This window comes from Oxyura jamaicensis, chromosome 4, assembly GCF_011077185.1.
Source record: "Oxyura jamaicensis isolate SHBP4307 breed ruddy duck chromosome 4, BPBGC_Ojam_1.0, whole genome shotgun sequence".
Taxonomy (NCBI): domain Eukaryota; kingdom Metazoa; phylum Chordata; class Aves; order Anseriformes; family Anatidae; genus Oxyura; species Oxyura jamaicensis.
Window position 1 is genome coordinate 31,432,432 of NC_048896.1, and position 18,549 is coordinate 31,450,980.

Genomic DNA, 18,549 nt, shown 5'->3' on the forward strand with positions numbered 1-18,549 from the left:
AGCTGTGAAACTGTACTGTTGACTTAGCTGATTATAAAAATGCAGTGAACATGCATAGTATATGAAAGAGAAGAAAATCATAGGGTCGTTTACGTTGGAAAAGAGCTTTAAGATCATCAAGTCCAAACATTCCACCTAACACTACAAGTCCACCGCTATCATCTAAGTTGCCTGGAAATTTCAAATTGCAAATTGGTTTAGAGAAAAACACAGGAGAATGAGGAGATGGGGGGAAATTATAGGCAAAACTGTGAAATTATACAAAAACTTTCATAGGTCATAAGCAGATCAAGTAACAGGGAAAAAGAAAGAGGGTTTGAAGAGGGTTATTTTGCTTGTGCGGGTGGTGTTTTATTTCTCCCTGTGGTTTGCTGAGTTGTAAAATAGAAAGAAAGATGTGAATAATTCACTACAGTCCCAGCTAACTGAAGTTTCTCTGTGAGAGGATAATGCTCGGAGCCTGTGGCTGTACGCAGTAATATCTGCACTCCTCATCAGCTGTTCTCTGATGGACTTTAGAGCCGTTTGGGACTTCTCTCCAGAGCAAACAAAAATAATGCATTTTGTATTATTGGATTCAGAAATAGAATAACCTGGGGAAAAAATAAGGAACTAGACTAAAAAAAATAAAAATAAAAATACTAATAATCCCAGAAATATTTTACATCCAGAAAATAGATTAAGTGATGGATATACTAGCAGTTTTTGGTCCAAGGTTATAAGGCAGCCTGTTTGGATTATGTCCAGCAATATGGCAGTAGTACAGCCACACATTAGTCACATCCTCCCAGTGGGTCCATAAGCTGTTTGTACTATCTGCTTTCAGTCACACATTTTATTGGGAAGAGCCAGGGTTCTTGATTCACTCTATAAATTGTTTAGATTGTGCTAGTGCTGCAATTCTAATAGCAGAGTAAAAGAGGATGGTAAATAAATAGTGCTGCTGCCATGCTTGTGAATTCAGCCTTCAGGCAGATTTTCAATAAATGATGAGCGTATGAGAGGTAACAGCATGGAGTTCTGAAGAACTGCCGGTTTTGCAGAAAAGAAAAGTAGAAGACAAAAAAGCAGAAAGGATAACCTGCTTAGAATAAAGTTTGTTTTGGCCACCAAAGCATTTTTATAGAAGTATTGTGCTGAGATAAAGATGTTTAAGCACGTATCTACATCTCAGTTCTACCTACCGTGGTATTTGACAAAATATGAAAGCAATCTCAGCTATTTGATGTACGTGGATAGAGTCTAATGCTGTGGGAACTGATTTTGTACAGGATTTTTCATTTTCTTATAGAGTTTTATTTTTGTTCAGTGAGAATCAAAGTCAGAAAGAGGGCTGTGCCTTTTAAGTGTTTTACGATGGTTGTGCCCTGCTTCAGGGTTTCATAACATTGAGTTACGAGAATTTTCCTGTTGACTTCAGAGAGAGTTGGGCTGGGCTCTTAATGCTTGGTACATGGAACATTTTATTCACATTGTTGTCTTCTAAATATCAGGGCTTTTTATTTTTTTGGTGTGAACTTTTTCATCTTCAGGTTTTGTAGAATTTGTTCCACAGCACAGCTGATGTATTATTACTGGCACACCCCCACAAAAGCGAAGCATATTGTTCCTACTTCAGTATGCATCTGTTGCTGTTTTATTAGCAGGAGGGTTAAAATACTATTCCTTTTAAGTGTCGTTTTGCCTTTGGAGTCGTGGAGAAAAGATTAATTACATTTGAACAACTGTAATAAATAGAGGTACTGTGATGTATAACACAGCACTGTCTACAAATGCATGTTCACTTGTGTTTGTATCTAAGGTGGAACTTTATTCTGATCACATTTACACTCGTGGAAGTTTTATTTTAAGTAAGTGTATTTACATAAATGCAGGACTAGCAATAGAGACGGCAGCATTAAACTAACAAATGCATACAGTGTAGAATACTCTGAAGGAAGATAATTGGATTATGTTTCTTGTACAACAGATTTTTGTGTTCCTTCAACAAACTAGGAGTTTGTCCCCATCTGTGAGTGAGCGTTATCACTGGGTAGTTAAAAAGCTTTATTTTAATCTGGCATCAATTATTCATACCGTTATTATTTGCCAGTTATGTTACAACAGTGCTGTCTATCTGGAGATGAAGTTTGCCCTTCTTAGGCTCCATCCGCTACAAAATATTACTGAGAAATGTCTTCTGCCTCGTAGACTGTAGGTGCCACACTCAGCTTTCCCTTTCTCTGTGCTAGAATTCCCACTGAATTTTGGATTATCTCTCTGCTTTGGTCCTGAGAGTCAACATCTTCTGTGGTATATCTGAACAGCCAACTAAAACTCTCAAACACAAGGCATCACCAGTAACTTTCTTTGCTTGACACAGTGCAGCTCTTGAGGTAAAATCCGTATGTTCAGATGCCAGATGTTTTCCCTGCTAGTCAGACACGGGACCATGTTCCCATAGAAATTAGGCTGACGCAATCCTCCACATCCTGCACTCCAAACATAATAAGCCATTCATATACTTACTTTCTCTAACTTTAATTCTTGATGGCATATATAGTTAAAAAGATCTGTATGAAAAACTTTCACTCAATGCATTTTTCCTCTGTAGGGTAAGATGAGATCACAAATCAAAGTTCATGGGTAGAGGTAGGTAGTCATGTTGCCTTTAATCAGTATGATAAAAGCAAATACTGTGGCGATGAGCATAAGGTAATGTGGTTTGTGGTGCTATTGCTAATCCTAAGTAACACAGCTGAAACACATGCTGCAGTGAAGGTTTCACATAAAGGAAGTGAAGGAGATCAGCTGCAATTTTAGGAAGAATGCTTATAACAGAGTGAAGAAAAACATTCCTTTCCTTCCTTTAATTTTCTCTTTGTATGTTTCTTTTGTATTTATCTTTTATTTTTATCATTGCGGTTGTGTTAAATCCAGATAAGGATTGTTTGATACGGTTCTTTTTGGACGTATGTAAGCCATTCTGATCAGTAAAGGTGAATTGTGGCAGCCCTCTGTTAAACTTTTACTAATAGCAGAGAGCTCATTCATACCCTCAGGACAAGAAGCTGGAGTTTCAAAATGTCTCAAGAGGAGTAGTAATAAATATGCAGTTTTCCTTTTTGTCAAAATAGTATTTATATTTTCATTGGATTCTTTGAAAGAAAAAAGAAAAAACTTATAATATCAGCCTGTATTAGGAGGTGGGATTTTACAGCGCTAGTGATTCAGGAGGCTGGGTTGTATTTGCAAATACAGTTGTCAAGTCTGTTTCACAGAAGAAGTGAGCATAGCCTCTAACATTTTAACTGGCCATTTTATTGAGGTTTATTGAGAATCTGGACACATACAAGCAATGCTTCATTTATCACTAGCTGGGATTTTGGTAGAGTAAAATGTCCATGTCTTTCAAATAACACTATTTCTCTAACAATAGCAAGCTGTATGATGCCATTTCCATAAACAGCTTGCTTACTGATGCACCAAATTTATCAGCAACTGATATGGGACACAGATGAATAATAAAAGCCGTATAACTACACCGTAAGGAAAAAAGATTAAGAGGGTTTTTTTGTTTGTTTGTATTCCTGTTTGTTTTTCACTGGAATACTACAATAATTTCTTGGTGGTGTTGAGTTGTCTGGACAAATTCAATTGTAATAGGTGGTTGATTTGGAATTATTTGCCCAAATTTAGTGGAAGGCTCTAACTTTCCCACCCAGCGGCTGCACACTGCAGACACGCAGCACAGCAAATACTTCATGAGTGTTTGTACAAAGGTCACACTTTTGGTTCTTGCCAGATCATATCTTAACTCCGTCTTACCTCATTTGATGTGTTATCCTTAACTTATCAGCAGTTTTGAGATTGAAATTAGAATAGGTTTGTTATTAGAAGCACTAGTCTTATTAAGAACTATTGAGAAGAGCACTTCTAGTTCCATGGCCTGTAAAGGAACTCTGTGCCTGCCTGAGCTCCATGCTGGAGTGAGACTTCCCTGTGTGCTGGTTCTCCTCCCTGCTTCAGTTTTCAGTGGAAGTGAGCTCAGCTGCATAGACTGGCAGGTACCCCTGTGTCACTGCTGTAACTGTGGTTCCAGACTATAAAATCTGCTTAGTTTAAATGCAGCATGGAAGTGCTAGTCTTTGATTAAAGAAAGCTCCTTGTCATAACAACTGAAAACAAAACAAAACAAAACAAACAAACAAACAAAAAACACTTGAAAAAGTGAACATAAAAGCCCTGACATCAGAAGGCAACTAAAAGTGTACAAAGTGTGCAAGGCTTGAGATTTCGTGGGCTTTTTTTTTGAGAGACTAGAAATAGTTTCCTTACTACAGTTCTGTTTGGAAGCAGATTTTTGCTTTTGTTGAGGGTGCCTTTGTATTTGCCATGTTAAACCTTGAAGAGATGGTGCCTGTCACACTAATCCCTTGTGTAATTTCATGGACTTCCCTGGAGCTTTTCCCAGTGCTATTTCAGGAGAATCTCAAATGGCACATAAATGCTTTCTCTGGTTGGAGCTCTCCCGTACTCTGCATACAAGGAAAAGATGACTGTAGCTTGGCCTGTAATCCTTTGGCTGTTGTGCAAGCTGTGTTCTCCATCAAGCTTCATGGTGTGCATTACTGGCTTAAGTGTAACAGTGATTAAGACGGGTGTCACATTTTATGTCTCACAGCATTCAGCTTGAAACAACAGGTCTGGGATCCACCCATAGTCCTCCTTCAAGGCTAGTTACGATGCTTAGCTCACAACTAAAACCACCTACTTTCTCTAAAGCAGGATGCCATCAAATGCTAAAAAATACTTGACTAATATGCATGCAATGATTTTATGATTAAAAGGGTTAAGTTTATTTTATGCATCTTTTCATGAAGGGAATTAAACACAGTTTTCCCTTTCCTCCTTCCCTTGATGGGCATCTTTTACATATTTTCTTTTAAAACAAATCCCAGCTTCAACATACTGTGCTCCGTAGGACTCCTCAACTCCTCTCCTTGGCCCTGAACAGGTATATCCAGCAGAGGTAAACCGTTTTCCCTTCCATTTTTTCACCACTTTAAAAACACATTGACTAGCAGCTCAACTACTCAGACATGAGAGGGCATTAACTTCCAGTGGATAGGTATGACACATGAGTGTGCCACCTCTGGACAGGGTGTGGACAGCTTGATTCTTGTCTGCCAGCAAAGGAAGAGTGAGCATGAGAGGCGGGAAAGGAGACAGATCAACCAAATCTACACAATAAGAAGAAATGTGGGGACCCCTCTTTTCTGCTTCCTAGTCATCTTCTGCGTGGGACTCATCACCAAGTACAAGAGAGCTTGTTCCAGGGGAAAGAATGAGGGTGTGTAAACAGGGAGCTGTTGTTGGGGCAAACAGCATGTTTGCTGAAGGAAATGTGATGGACCAGCTCGCTTTTAGTGTGTTCAGCTTAAATTGTTGGCTGATGGTGAAATAAGTTGGTGGAAAATTTTATTCACTGGAAGATAATGCCACTTTAGATTAAGAAAAACTACTCAATTCAACAGTTAGAGTCAAGAAACTCTATCATAGATTCAAATGTTTTCACCAAAAGCCAAAGTATTTTAAGTTGGCATTTCTTTCATTAGGTGCTTTGGATTTCCAGTTTAGAACATTTTATGTCTAAGCATATTTACAGGTACCAGTAAGGAAGGCAAGCCTTTCCAAGGTGGCAGCACTCTTTATAGGCTTCCTCGCTTCTCTAGAGAAAAACTGAATAAACACTGCAGGCTGAGGTATTTATTTTTCTGCTCAGCTTCCAACTCAGTAGCTGATTTGGTACAGTTAGTTTCACAGATTTAGCTAAAAAAGCTTTTAGCTTTTAGCCTCTTTGTCTGTTACTTAGCGTGTAGAGAGATGGGGACAAAGCAGATCAAGAATCTCCCTGATTTTGAGAGGCATAATATTCATATGCTTCATCAAAGCAGAGTTTCTGGCTTTTTTATCATTCATTTGCATGGGATCATCTCAAAAAATTGTTTTGTTTGCTTATCCCCAGTTCAGTTAAATATTATTTGAATGCAGATCTACTTCAAACTGATACTCAGATTCCTGGAAGTATGTCCTTTACCCGAGTTTGAGCTTGTACTTTGGTTTTAGTATCTCATTTTAAATGTATCTCATTTTAAATGAAGTTAAAATTTGGCCATGGAAAGTGTTCGGAAAGGTTTTGTGGTTCGATACAAATTTCACCCTCCTGTGACAGGTTCCAGCTTCTGGCTGTTCAAACAAACGCAGGGCTTCTGAAAGACCAGAACTGGAAGCTAAGAGCTAGTGTTCTGCCATTCTGCTAGTATAGCAGAGAAGATTGGCTTTAGAAAAGTGTTCTTCTGTAGCAGTGAGGAGGAAAAAAGGCTGATAAAGAGCATGCAAGTACTTTGCAGGACTTCTGTTATTAGTTGCAAATGATTACTGCAGTGGCTCTATCTCTAATTCACATTTTCCACTGCTTAAAGAAAAATGCTGCTATCGAAATGAAATCCATCAATGTAGGTATGTGGGTATCCTACAACAAGTTTAAAAACCGTCAGTAATTATTCAGTTACCATTTTGCTTTGCAGTAATCTCGCTGATAAAATTTGTTGATAGCAATCAATCCAAAAAACTCAGTGTCTCAGCAAATCAAATCAAATAACTTCTACTAAGGGAAGAATGAATTCTTTTGTCTCTTACACTGGTGTAAATTGCAAGTAGTTGCATTGCTGTAAATAGAGCAAATCAGTGCAAATGAGAACATAATCAGTCTTGAAACATTTGGTTTGTACAGCTGCCAAATAAAATCAAGACAATTTATGTGCTGCATAATAGCTTAGCAAAAAATTATGCTGAAATGATCTTTGTCCAATGTTTCTAAATTCATTCTTTTCATTGTAATAATGACATCATCTTGTTATAAAGCTAATAGAATAAGTTTTTTCTACAGTAATAGAATTGAAACATAGTCTGTAACCGTTATCACTACCCTCATATTCCTCATTCATTTCTACTTCCTGTGATGTAAAATAAAAAAGTTGTACATAATAAAATATTTAATAACCAACCACCTATAAAAACAAAGGAGTAATATGGATTCATAGACTTTAAAATGAATGGCCTTCATAATTCTTTTTAATATTAGCAAGGGGAAAAGTTCACCAGTGATGTGCAAGAAGTTAAACATGAGATAAAAGTTATTTGGGAAACACACGAGCGAGCAATAAAAGCATGATTTCTTGTATGGCAGCAGTGCAAAATCAATGTGATTTACCCATTAGTTCCAGAAGACTGCGAAAATAAGAAAGCGATTAAGAAAATACCAGCCCAAAGAGAGCTCCTTCTCTGAGTGCCTGCTCGATACCAAATCAGTTCAAATTGCACTACTTTTCCAAATGAGTCTGGTTTTCTGACAGCTGTATTTTTTATGCTTAATGTATTCTGCTAGCTGTCTGTACTGGGTGAATTTGTTTATCTAGCAGGTCTGATTTTGGCTCAATTTATGGCTTATCAGTTGTTGGTTTGGTTGTTGACTCTCTGAGCACTTTGCAGTGTTTGAAGGGTTCTTTGTGTAGCAGAGGAGCTGATTCTTTATTTAGGGCTGCTAGTTATTGTGGTGATACAAATAAGAAATAACTGTTAAAGACACCAGTCCACTGGAAATTTCTGTCTCATTGCTGAAAGCTTACTAGACATAATAACACCAAAGCCATAACATTTCAAACCATCTCCTGGAAAATGCTGCATTCTGCCAAGCTGTCTTTCTGTTGGTTACATATTAACTGCTGTTAAGAGCTTGCACTGGGAGAGAATGAATTAATATAAAGCGTATCTCAGTCCAGGTGTCATCTTTGCAGTCTTTGATATATTTATCTGCATTTTAATGGTGACACACACACTTGGATTGCAAAGTCATATATATTTCTGGATAATAAATTAATTTGGGGGGGGGAGATTTGTAGTTTTGTAGTTGGGTCACAGTTTCAACTCAAATATTAGCTGAGACATTATAACCATTTTAGGTGTGATTTTAAAAAGCATTGTAAGTGATCTCTGAACACAGTGATTTCTGAACAAGGGGAGAAATGCTGGATGAACTAGCTTAAACAGTGAGAACCATTTCCATTTCAGACCTGTGCTCTCCTCAGGCACAGTCTGTGTGAACGCCTTGAGAGCAGTCTGGAGATTGAGCAGGTCTCTGCCTACAGTTTCAGTGGGGGAAGGCAGTCTTCTGCAGAGGCACTTGGTGTTCTCTTTTCCCTTTTCTTAGTCAGCTAGGATGCTGTTAAATAACAGGAAATTCAAGTAGAATGGTTAACGCTGATAATGTAGTAAAGTGCCTATCAACCCTGCAAGCAATGTATAAATTATTTTGGACTGCTTCAGAGAAACAAACAAGCAAACAAAAAACAACCAACCACACAAAATAAATATATTTAGTATATCTATAAAAAACAAGTGTGTTTCAAGGTCGATGCTGGGTGTAGCTAGAGCTGAGTGGCAGCTTGAAACGTGCAGTTTTTTTTTAGAAGGGCAGGGATCATTGCAGAAAATGATTTCATGGGCCTGTGGAGGCCCCTCACTAATATTCTGCTGCTAAGCTGATTGACAGCTGGTTGCTTTGATTCCCTTTTCTATCAGGGAAGAATTTCCTCTTCTAGTTACTATCAGAGCATTCCCATCAAGAAGTAAGAGAAGGACTCATAAAGACCCTGGAAAGAAATATCATTGGGGGTACAAGAGAAGTGAGATTGCATCAAGATGAAGGTATTAAAAAAAAAAAAAAAAAAAGATTATGAGGAAAGCTCCACATCCCATTGTGAGATACTCATTTGCCCTGTGCTATTTTAAATTAAATTAAATATAACTTCCACCTCTTTATGTGCCTAGAATAGGATGGAAACCTTATATAAATGTGAAAAACAGTTCTTGCATAAGTAGTGAGAAGTACATACTTTGTGTTCCCGGTGACTGGTTAAATCCCCAGGGATTACTAGGTTTGTGCCAGGAGCTTGTCCTGGGAAGGAGTGAACCTTTTGTTTCTGCTGCTGGGGGCTGCCCAGTGCTGACTAACCGCAGGCGGCTGTCGGAGCCAGCTTGGCTCTGCCAAAGGCCCACCTGGGCACAAGTCCCTCCACAAACTCCCCTCCCAGCAGCGGCAAAGCAAAAAGGAGCCCGTGTGTTTGGGTAGTCCTTCTGCAGAAGTTGGTTCACATTATTCTGGAGCGTAGGGTATGATGACATCCTCTGCTTCTTAGTCCATCGTCAGTCCTGCTCTGTGGTCCTGCTAAGGCCACCCTAAGGACTCCTTCCTTAGCTTGGGGTGCTTTGATAGCCACTTCACAGGGCTCTTGTCCTTGAGGGCATCTCTGGAAAGACACTTCATACTTCCAAGCTGAATTAGCTTTTTCGTGTTATCTCCATTGAGCAGGGACAGAAACGTAGGGCCAGCCTTGGGCATCTGTGACTGCAGCACAGTGAGGGGAGTTCTGGCTTTGGGTCGAGAGGGTCACATACAGAATAAAACGGTGCTAATTACAAACAGTGGCCACATATGATACTCATCTCTCTAAGTCAGGCCTTCACTAAGGCCATTAAGTAATTGCTAATTTTATTGGTGAGCGTTGCCCTTCCTTTTATCTGTATTTTCTTCCCTTGCATTTTAAATCATTGCTGTCCTCCCCTGTAAGCACCTGCTCTTCCAGCGAGGTCAGAAAGCCTCATCTTGCAATTCCACACGCAGAGGAGAAGTTATCAACTAAGGCAGATGATAAAGGGCTAGGAAAAAGTCTCCACACTGGGGCAAATATTTCTTCATCAGATCAACCCCATATCTCCCTTGCTGTTGTTTCTTGTTAGGACTAGGGAGCTCAGTCTAAACAGATTCTGGTGAGTCATTTTTCACTCTGTGGAGTCCGCCTTGCCCAGTTCTCCGATCTGACTCACTGCAGCTGGAAATGGTGGGGTGTATAATTTTCATAGGGCACGTACCAAAACCCTCTTCAGAACAAGTCCATCTGCTTTTACCACTGATTTCTTTATAAAGGATATTTTGTTCCCTTCTGGATCCCGATTCCCAGCATTGGCAATTTCTACAGTTCTTGACTGCAGTCACAGAAATGTTAAAAGTGTAGGAGCAGTCCTTAAATAACACTTATTTGTTTATGTAATTCTTTTATGCATATAAAAATAGATTTTACTGGCTTGGTTAAAACTATAAAACTTGGATGTAGAAGAAAATTACATTTTTTCTGTGGTTAAAATAGAAGTGCCTTCTGTTGATGGTATTGTACTGTCTGAATTACATAAAAGCTCTTGTATTTAATGGATTGATCTTTTCTCAATCTTTGCCCATTCCATTACTAATTATATATTTATATGAGCATGTGAAATTGGGATGAACTTTTGCTGTCTTAATGCAGGCAGAATCTAAGTTAGTATCTGAGGTGCTTTCTCTGTGACATGATGACATCTGTTTGTCCCTGGATATTCCATTCCTCAGTTCTAGGAGAAAATCTAGTACGTAAAGACACTGAATTATGTACGTAATCTCCAGTCACAGTGTGGTGATGTCCCTCTTGTGTTTTTATATGGCTATTCGATGAGCAGAGGAAAAAAAAAAAGGAGTGTTGTCTTTCAAAACCATGTCAGTACTGTCTATGGTAATAATACCGTATTTACTTTTACATGACATGTTCCATTGATAGATCATCTTTTTGTGTTTCATGGATGGTGGCTCCAAGATGGAGAGAAGTTCAGTCCATTTGCTGGACAAGTTACAGAGCTCAGGTTTTCTGAATTCCAATTCAGTGCACTGAACTTCACTTGGTTAGAGTGGTGACACTCAAGTTGTGTGCTTGTGCATTCAGGTAGCCTTGGAAAGGTCTGAATTGGTCGTTAAGATGTATACATTTATACTATACCACTGGTATTCTATAGCCTTTCTTCCCGAGCAAGGTTAGCCTTTATCTGTAGTTGCAGCTGCTGCTGAAGACTAACTGTGAAGCATGAAATCCTATATACTAACATAGAGCATAAGCACATAGACAAATCGGGCAAAACCATTTTCTGCAGGGCATAAGAATAAGAATAAGCTTTCTTTCTTAAATGTTGCATTGCCAGCAGCTTTAAACCATACAGAGAAGCTGCCAAAGCTAGTTGATAAAGCTTGCAGGAAAGAATCACTAAGTGGTATAGTTTGTTTGTCCTCAGTGGAGTTATGCGTGCTCCAGCAACGCTGAATTCAGGCTGTACCTAATACTGCCAAGTCTGCAATAAGACAGCAGCTCTTTTCATTTTAAGCATTGTTTCCATCAAGATAGGTGAGTAAACGAGGGAATATTAATGAAGAAAACAGTATGACTAACAAGACTGAGTTTCTGCTGCAGCCTAAGATGCTCTAAATAATTATTGCACTGACTACCCCATTTCCTTTTGAAACTTCATATATCTTTTTAGAAATGTACCTAGCACTGTAAGTAATTCCAAAATGCTATTTGAATCTTCAGTATATCCCTTGAAATTATTGCTGCTGTTTATACATTGATGCAAACAACAAAGTAATATTTTCCACAGAAAAACCTCAGTACGAAGGACAGATAAAAGTAAGGACAAAATGTCCTGAAAGGTCTTGATTCAGACTGGCAGAAGTTAATGTAGTGTTTATTGTAACCAGCTCAGCTTGGCAATCACCTCACACAAGAAAAGTCAGCCTAGCTTTTCTGATGTTCTCCTTTTATAGCTATGAATATAGCTTTGCTCAAAAAAGTATAAAACCTGTTAGCTACAGTAGTAATTACTGTTATTCACTACTTGTATATATCAGCTCTTACTTGCAGATCTCAAAGAATTACACAAACCAGGCATTTTATTATGCTGGTGGGGAAGACATTGGAGCGACACTGACTTTGAAGGGCTTTGAAAGATTAGTTTTGCCCATGTTCATTTTGAAAACAAGCAAACCGATGAAAAAGCATTTGACTTAAGTTTCAGCACATTTAGAATAATGTTTTGTTTTGTTTTGTTCTGATTGTTTGAAATGATACCATTTCAATTGCTTTCTTGCTATTTACTATATAATAATAACAAGACCTAAAATTGAATCAAAATATTTTGATGGAGCAGAAATACATTTTGTTTGGGTTTTATTCCCTTTTAAATAATGTGGGTAGATTTTTCAAAAATCTGAATGGCTTCTTCCAATTTGAAATACCACAGTCTTTGGCTAGGCAAAACTTTAGGTTTTCCAGCCAGGTCTAGTCTTTATCATGTCCTTGCAATAACTGTCTTTCTTTAGTAACTGACAATGGAGAAACTTGAGAAAAGGTTTGCCCAGCTGCTGGCAAAGTAGGCCACGTCTTGACTCTAAAGTCACTTCTTTAAGCACCAGATTTGAGGACAGAGGTCAGATCGTTTGAGCCCATATTCTCTTTTACTGTGCACAGTTCCTGTTTCTCAAAAGGTGAAATCACAGACCTGAAGAGGTGGTTGCCCAGGCATCAACCTACCAGAGTCTGTCACAGTTCAGCAACAGTGAATTGTCTTTCTTAAAAATGAACCAGCAGGTACTGAGACTTCCAAGTCACTAGGTATACTGAAAAGAAAACATTCTGCTTTTTCTAATAAATACCAAACAGCCATTAAAAACACTGGCTTTGAGGTTGCTTTTTATTGATGTCAGCGTAATGCATATTGTACATTAGAAACTGTGTAAATACTGTGTTATAAATCCTACATTACATTATGTACTCTAATGTAGTGTATGTGTAATGCGTAGGAAGTATTTTGTGCTGGTCAACAGTTAGAGAAAGAATGGCAGCATCTCTGAACGGTGCACAGCAGATTGGGGTTCAGGCCTCCTCTCTGACAAGGATGTTCCATATCCCTTTGGGCATGCTATGTAAAATGCCCTCCTGTCCCCGTGTGTATCAGTGACAAATCATCCCTGTCATTTACTAGTGGAAGATCATTGGAAGATCCGTTCCCCACATGTGAAATGGTGTTCTGAGTCTTCTTCCAATTTTATTGCCTTGCCCTTTTAGCCCTCAAGTTCTTTGTTTTCTGGAACAGAGTTGATGTTTTATTATGTACATGTTTGTACTGCACAGCAGGGACATGGATCTGAGCTGGGCTGCATAAACAAATGGAGTAATATAAATAAAAATCATCATCAGCTGATGCATCAAAGGCAGATAAATAAAAAGAGCAGAAGACAAATATATGTGCTTGGAAGTAGTGCCTTAGAACAACCCTTTTGCTTTAGAATTAGATTTTTTTATGAAACAGCAGCATGTTCTTTATTACCTCTCAGAGTCAGTAATCAGCTTTTGCCTTTGTTTTTGTTCTCCTCAGAGATTAATGTGGGATTTCACCCTTGTTTGAGTATTTTTACTTTGCTGGGTTAAGTTTCTGTTTGCCTGATCAGTTCAACTGACCAAACGAAACGAGCTGCTTTTAGAATGCCCTGAAAGCAAAGCATTTTTGTATGGTTTCTCTCATAAAAGTTTAATGCAGTTTATAATTAGAAGAGGTTGAGTGCTTCCATTAATTCTGTAAAGTTTTCTCACCCATTTAGTCTGATAAGCCTAATATTTTGCTGACAGAACAAATCTTAAGTGCAATTATAGGTGTATGCAAAGACATGTATCATCGTACCCCTGAAACCACATCCCACAGGAAGGGGAGCAAAGCTGGAGGTTTCAGGAGGCTCAGCTGACATTTGCTGTCCTCTCCAACCTTTAGGGAAGATGGAGCACTGCGTGGGAATGTTAAAGTCTGGGAATCCCAGATATGTGGTTAATGGAGTCAAGCAATGTGCAGATCAGTAAGATGTCCCCGTGGAATTGGTGCTTTTCGGCTTCTGTTGCAGTTCCCTTCCCCTAATAGCATGGGCTGGGCAGAGCTGTGATGTTGCTGTAGTTGTGAAGACGCAGTGGCAGAAAGAAATTTGCAGGAGATAATGCTGCCTGAGGCATCATTAACTCCTAATGGAGCTTGGAGAGGACAATATTGTGAAGATCCTCTCCTGCTTGAAATCCCATACCATAGAATCCACACAATTTATTTTCAAGTAGTCTAATCCCTCTGTGTACTTGTAATAGTAGTGATGTAAATATATACATGGTTCTGTTACTACTTCCATTCTTTGCTTTCTATTTTACCTCTTTCTTCTGGAAAAATAACTAAAATTAGGCTTTCTCAGGAGTTTTCAGAAAACTTTATCCGTAGGATTATGACTTAAGGGTCCCGAATAATACATGTATTTGTTATACTTTGTGTTTATAGCAGCCTCCAATAAAGGAGAGAAACACTATGTCATTACCTACACTTCTCACAAACTCGAATACTGTTTCCAAACAGTATTGCTGACTTCAGAACAAAAGTAGCATAAAGCAAATCGGTCTGTAAATGTGTCTTTTAAGACACTTTCCCTCCTTTTTTATTGTCAAGTTTCAGCGCAAGACCTCATTAGAATGCAAAATTTCCATATTTCCATGCAGTGAGGTACAAAGTAGCGTTACTATAGGCACTTCTCATCATCTCAGTGGGGTGATTATGTAGTCTCTGGTGGGTGGCCTTGTAACACGTGTATGGATTCTTGACTCCTTAGAACCTGAGAGAATGGCAGCATCTTACCTCCCCTCAAAATGGTTCAGACTTCTGGACAAAATATAAGGTCAGTGATTGCTGAGCTTGGTGGCTGCTGCTTTGTTGTCTAACCAAGTCAGCACTGCAGAGTGCTGAAGGTAATGGATGGCAGCTCTTACAGAAGAACTATTCCTCTCTTCTGTGTGTGTATGTAGGTACCGATGTGTATAGAGCTTTTCCTCCTTAAATGTTGTTAGTTTGCCACTGAAGTATGACTGTGTGGAGCTTAAAACTTTCTTCACTTAATAAAAGTATCTGACAAGCAGGCCCTAAACTTACACTGGAAATGTTTCAGTGCTCCTTACTGCTTTCTAAGATGCCTGCACCACTCTCTACCCCGTCCTACTCTCCACACACATGCCGTGGTATGGAGAGTACAGGCTGTGAGTTATCTGTCAGAACATCTTTCCTGTTTTTCCACTGCAGCAATATAATTCTGTGAGTTACTTGCACAAACAGATTTTCTGAAGTGCCAAGGAAAGAGGGGGAAGGTTAAAGGACCAAACATCTTCCTAAGAAAAACACTAACAACATTTTTTCTATAAGAAATGGAACATTAACCTATAGTCAGATGTCTTAACTGCTAGCTGCTTTTGAGAAACAGGCTGGTGAAATTAGCTTGTAGCAGGTTGTAGCAGAGCATCTAACACATAGGCTATAATAGTCTCTGCCACAGTGCCACTGAAGTTAGTTAGGGATGTCAGGAATGGATTTGGCTCTGCTGTTTGTTGGCCTTTTGTACTTTGTCAAAAAGATTTTCCATTGTCTGTTTCCCAAAACAGTCATGTCTTTCCATAGAGGGCTGTGTTGAGGCCAAACGCAAGGGAACAGATGCCTCATCATCCATTCCAATTAAAGAATTTTCAGACGGAAGCAAATCCTGCCATGGTGTCTGAGTCACCGAGCTAACATCAGCAACCAGCATCTTGTTCCCATTGTGTGCTGACTCAGTCCTTCCTCTGCTGCCATTTAAGTTGTATCGCTTTCTCTGCTCTTAGGAATGTGAAAAACTACTCTGGGCTTCTAGTTGCATTGTAATGGGTATCTTTTGCTAGAAATTTGGGAACTTTTTGAACAATTTTGAACTTCCTGAACAATTACTCTGAATTAAGTTTTGTGCCAGAATTTTTGTTTAAATTAAAAAAAAAAAAAAAAGAAAAAAGCAAAGGAAAAAAAAAAAAAGTTTGTCATAATTGTAAAGAAAACCTTCAAAATATGTCCTAGGCTTGTTTATATGACATTATTCAAGAACAGCTATTCCTGAGTAACTCCATATGTGGATATTTTTATTCCATAATTAGCATGACTTTCTCATTTTTAGCTTAACTCATTTTCAACATGCATTAAGTTGAGCAAGAGTGAAGCAGTTTAAGAAGTGAAATTCAAATCCAGCCTCCAGAAAAATGCCTTCCTGTATCCCAAGACAGTGTGCCTGTTAGTAGTGCAGGCAGTTTACAAGATGGTTTAAGGACGGATGATGGGGGTCAGTCATCCCAAATCAGCTGCCAGTCCGAAGTGGTGACGTTATCATCATGGATGAAGTACAGAGCTAGTAATTAGATGCAAAAAACTTTTTAAAAACAAATTTAGAAACGTATTATGGCCTATAATGTTCAGGAGGGAAATGCTTTGAATTGAAACATGCACTGATTCGTCAGTAGAGACAAAGGAAGAGTTTTACCCCTTGCTGATAGCAGTTGTTAATTAGCCAGCCAAGCACAGAACCCAGTACCTCATCTAGCAAAGCGATATTTTTCAACTCCAGGGGAGTGAAACGGTTCTTAATTTAACAAAGTGGAAATGGTCACCTGACATGCTGGATAAAGAGGAAACAAAATAAGTTTTATGGACCCCCAGCAGAATTTCAAATAGGAGGTGGCTTACAGAGGTTATCAGTCCCCAGCAGGGTGTTTATTCTGGGGTGACCATCAGCTGCGTGTGTGAGGCAGCCAAAGGGGCAACCTTTTGTCAGGGCATCTGCAACTCTTCAACTGCACCACGAAGGAGAGAGAAAGAAACCCTTGTGATTTAAACTTAGTGTAGGTAGAAAGATGCTTTTATTTGCATCTTTCTTTACCTTGTTCTGTAGTAAGAGTGCTCTCCGAGTAGCTGGGTGATAAGGCATTCCAAACACAGCAGGGCGGCATTTCTAGAGCCATCAGACCCATAACTGGGGGACATCTCCAGCACTGGGGCAAGTGCTTTGTGTTCTGCAGTATACCCAAAGTGGAACAGCTGCACCATTCGGGTGGAAAGAGTGTAATTACTGGGGCCTAGAGGGGAAGAAGGGTTTTCTGGTGACAGGTTAGAGCTGATGGTAGAGCTCACTGACAAGCAGAAAAAAATGGAGAGCGTTCTTGGACTCTGGGTGGCCCAGGAGGAGTTTGCTACAGTCAGCAACTACTCCTGCCTGGCATGAACTGCAATTTCAGCACCTCTAGTTTGCCACAGCAGTAAAAAATACACCTGTCAGACACAGAAACCTGACTCCATGCTTCCCAGTATGGAGACCACACAGGAGTGGTAATAGGGAAATACCTAACCCCCACCATAGGTGGCAGAGGTTTGTGTAATGGAGAGAGGCCTTCAGAGTCAGCCTCAGTGACTTTACAAAGTCTCTGGAGACTCTGCGGTGGTCACCACAGGTTGACTGACGTTGGAAACAATTGTCTGCTGAAGGGTTAAGAAGAAACAGGAGGATCCTTTGGGAAAATAACACTATCAAGAAACTCTCGGACAAGCACTGCCCCTTGTTTTGTGAGATGCTGTACTTTCCCCTGGTTATGCATGAAACAAAAGGAGTTGCTTAAAAGTGAGGAGCTCCTACCAGAATAGGTTTTATTTTTTGTCTTTATCAGTTTGTTCTTTATTAGCATATCTGAATTGTTTACTTTCTGCTATTTTCTTTCTGTTGCCTAGAAACGTTTGGTAAGTTGTCAGCACTGTAACACGGGCAGATTTAAGATTCAACTAGAATGAGTTTTAACACAACAGGATTTTTTTTTTCTTTTTTTTTTTTTAAGGGTTTAAGCAACTAAGACTTCATTTTAATAGGACAACAACACTGAATATACCTTCCCAGTAAGATCAGCTTCTTGTCTTTTACCCTGTAAGGTCCTGCTGAGGCAAAAATTCTCTCGAAAACCATTACACCTTTCTCTGCAAACCAGGCTGATGGTGTTGCATGCATTGCAATTCACTAATTCAGTGCTGATTTTTTAAATTTGCTCTTTAAACTTTCCTTTCTGATTTTAATCTCAGAAAACTCTCTGCTGTGTTTTATCTTGGATGTGATGGGTCTATCAGAACTTTGACTGCTAGATTTTGAACACCTGAGATATGCTGTTATCTCCCATTAGAGTTTATGGAAGTTTATGATGAAGAGTGGTTCCTCAGCATCAGTGTTTCTGATCAGATCGTTCACTGTGAAGATGCACTGTGCCAGACACATCCGCAAAGTGTTCATGTCTGGTATTTTAGAGTAAATATCAAATCAGTATTTTTAAATGACTGGTTCAATATGTGGGAATCTACAACAGAAATTCCTAAGCCTCAAGCAGGATAATTGAGTTGATTTGATTATATGAAAATGTTGCCAGAATTTATGTTAATGATAGGTCTTAGTCCATATCTAGCCCTAAATGTTTATTTTGCTTGTGAGACTGTTAGAAACATGTTGATCTTTCCTCCAAGTACGCACCACTGCTCAAAGATGAACGAATATTAAAAGGTTCATCATACCATAGAATCCACACAATTTATTTTTTTAAGTAGTTTAGTTTTAGATTATTTAATAAAGTCCCAACTGCATTACAATTCACAATTCTTTACTAATTCTGCTGAGACATGCAGTGATATTTCCCTAAGTAACTACCACGATGATCTTCCTAACACTGCAAGCTGACCAAGCAAGCAGGCTGA

General features: G+C 39.0%; 1 pseudogene; it reads left to right on the forward strand.

Moving 5' to 3' along the window:
- LOC118165919 overlaps positions 1–18,193 on the forward strand; it is a 37,017-nt pseudogene extending 18,824 nt beyond the window's left edge.
- The last annotated feature ends 356 nt before the right edge of the window (positions 18,194–18,549 follow it).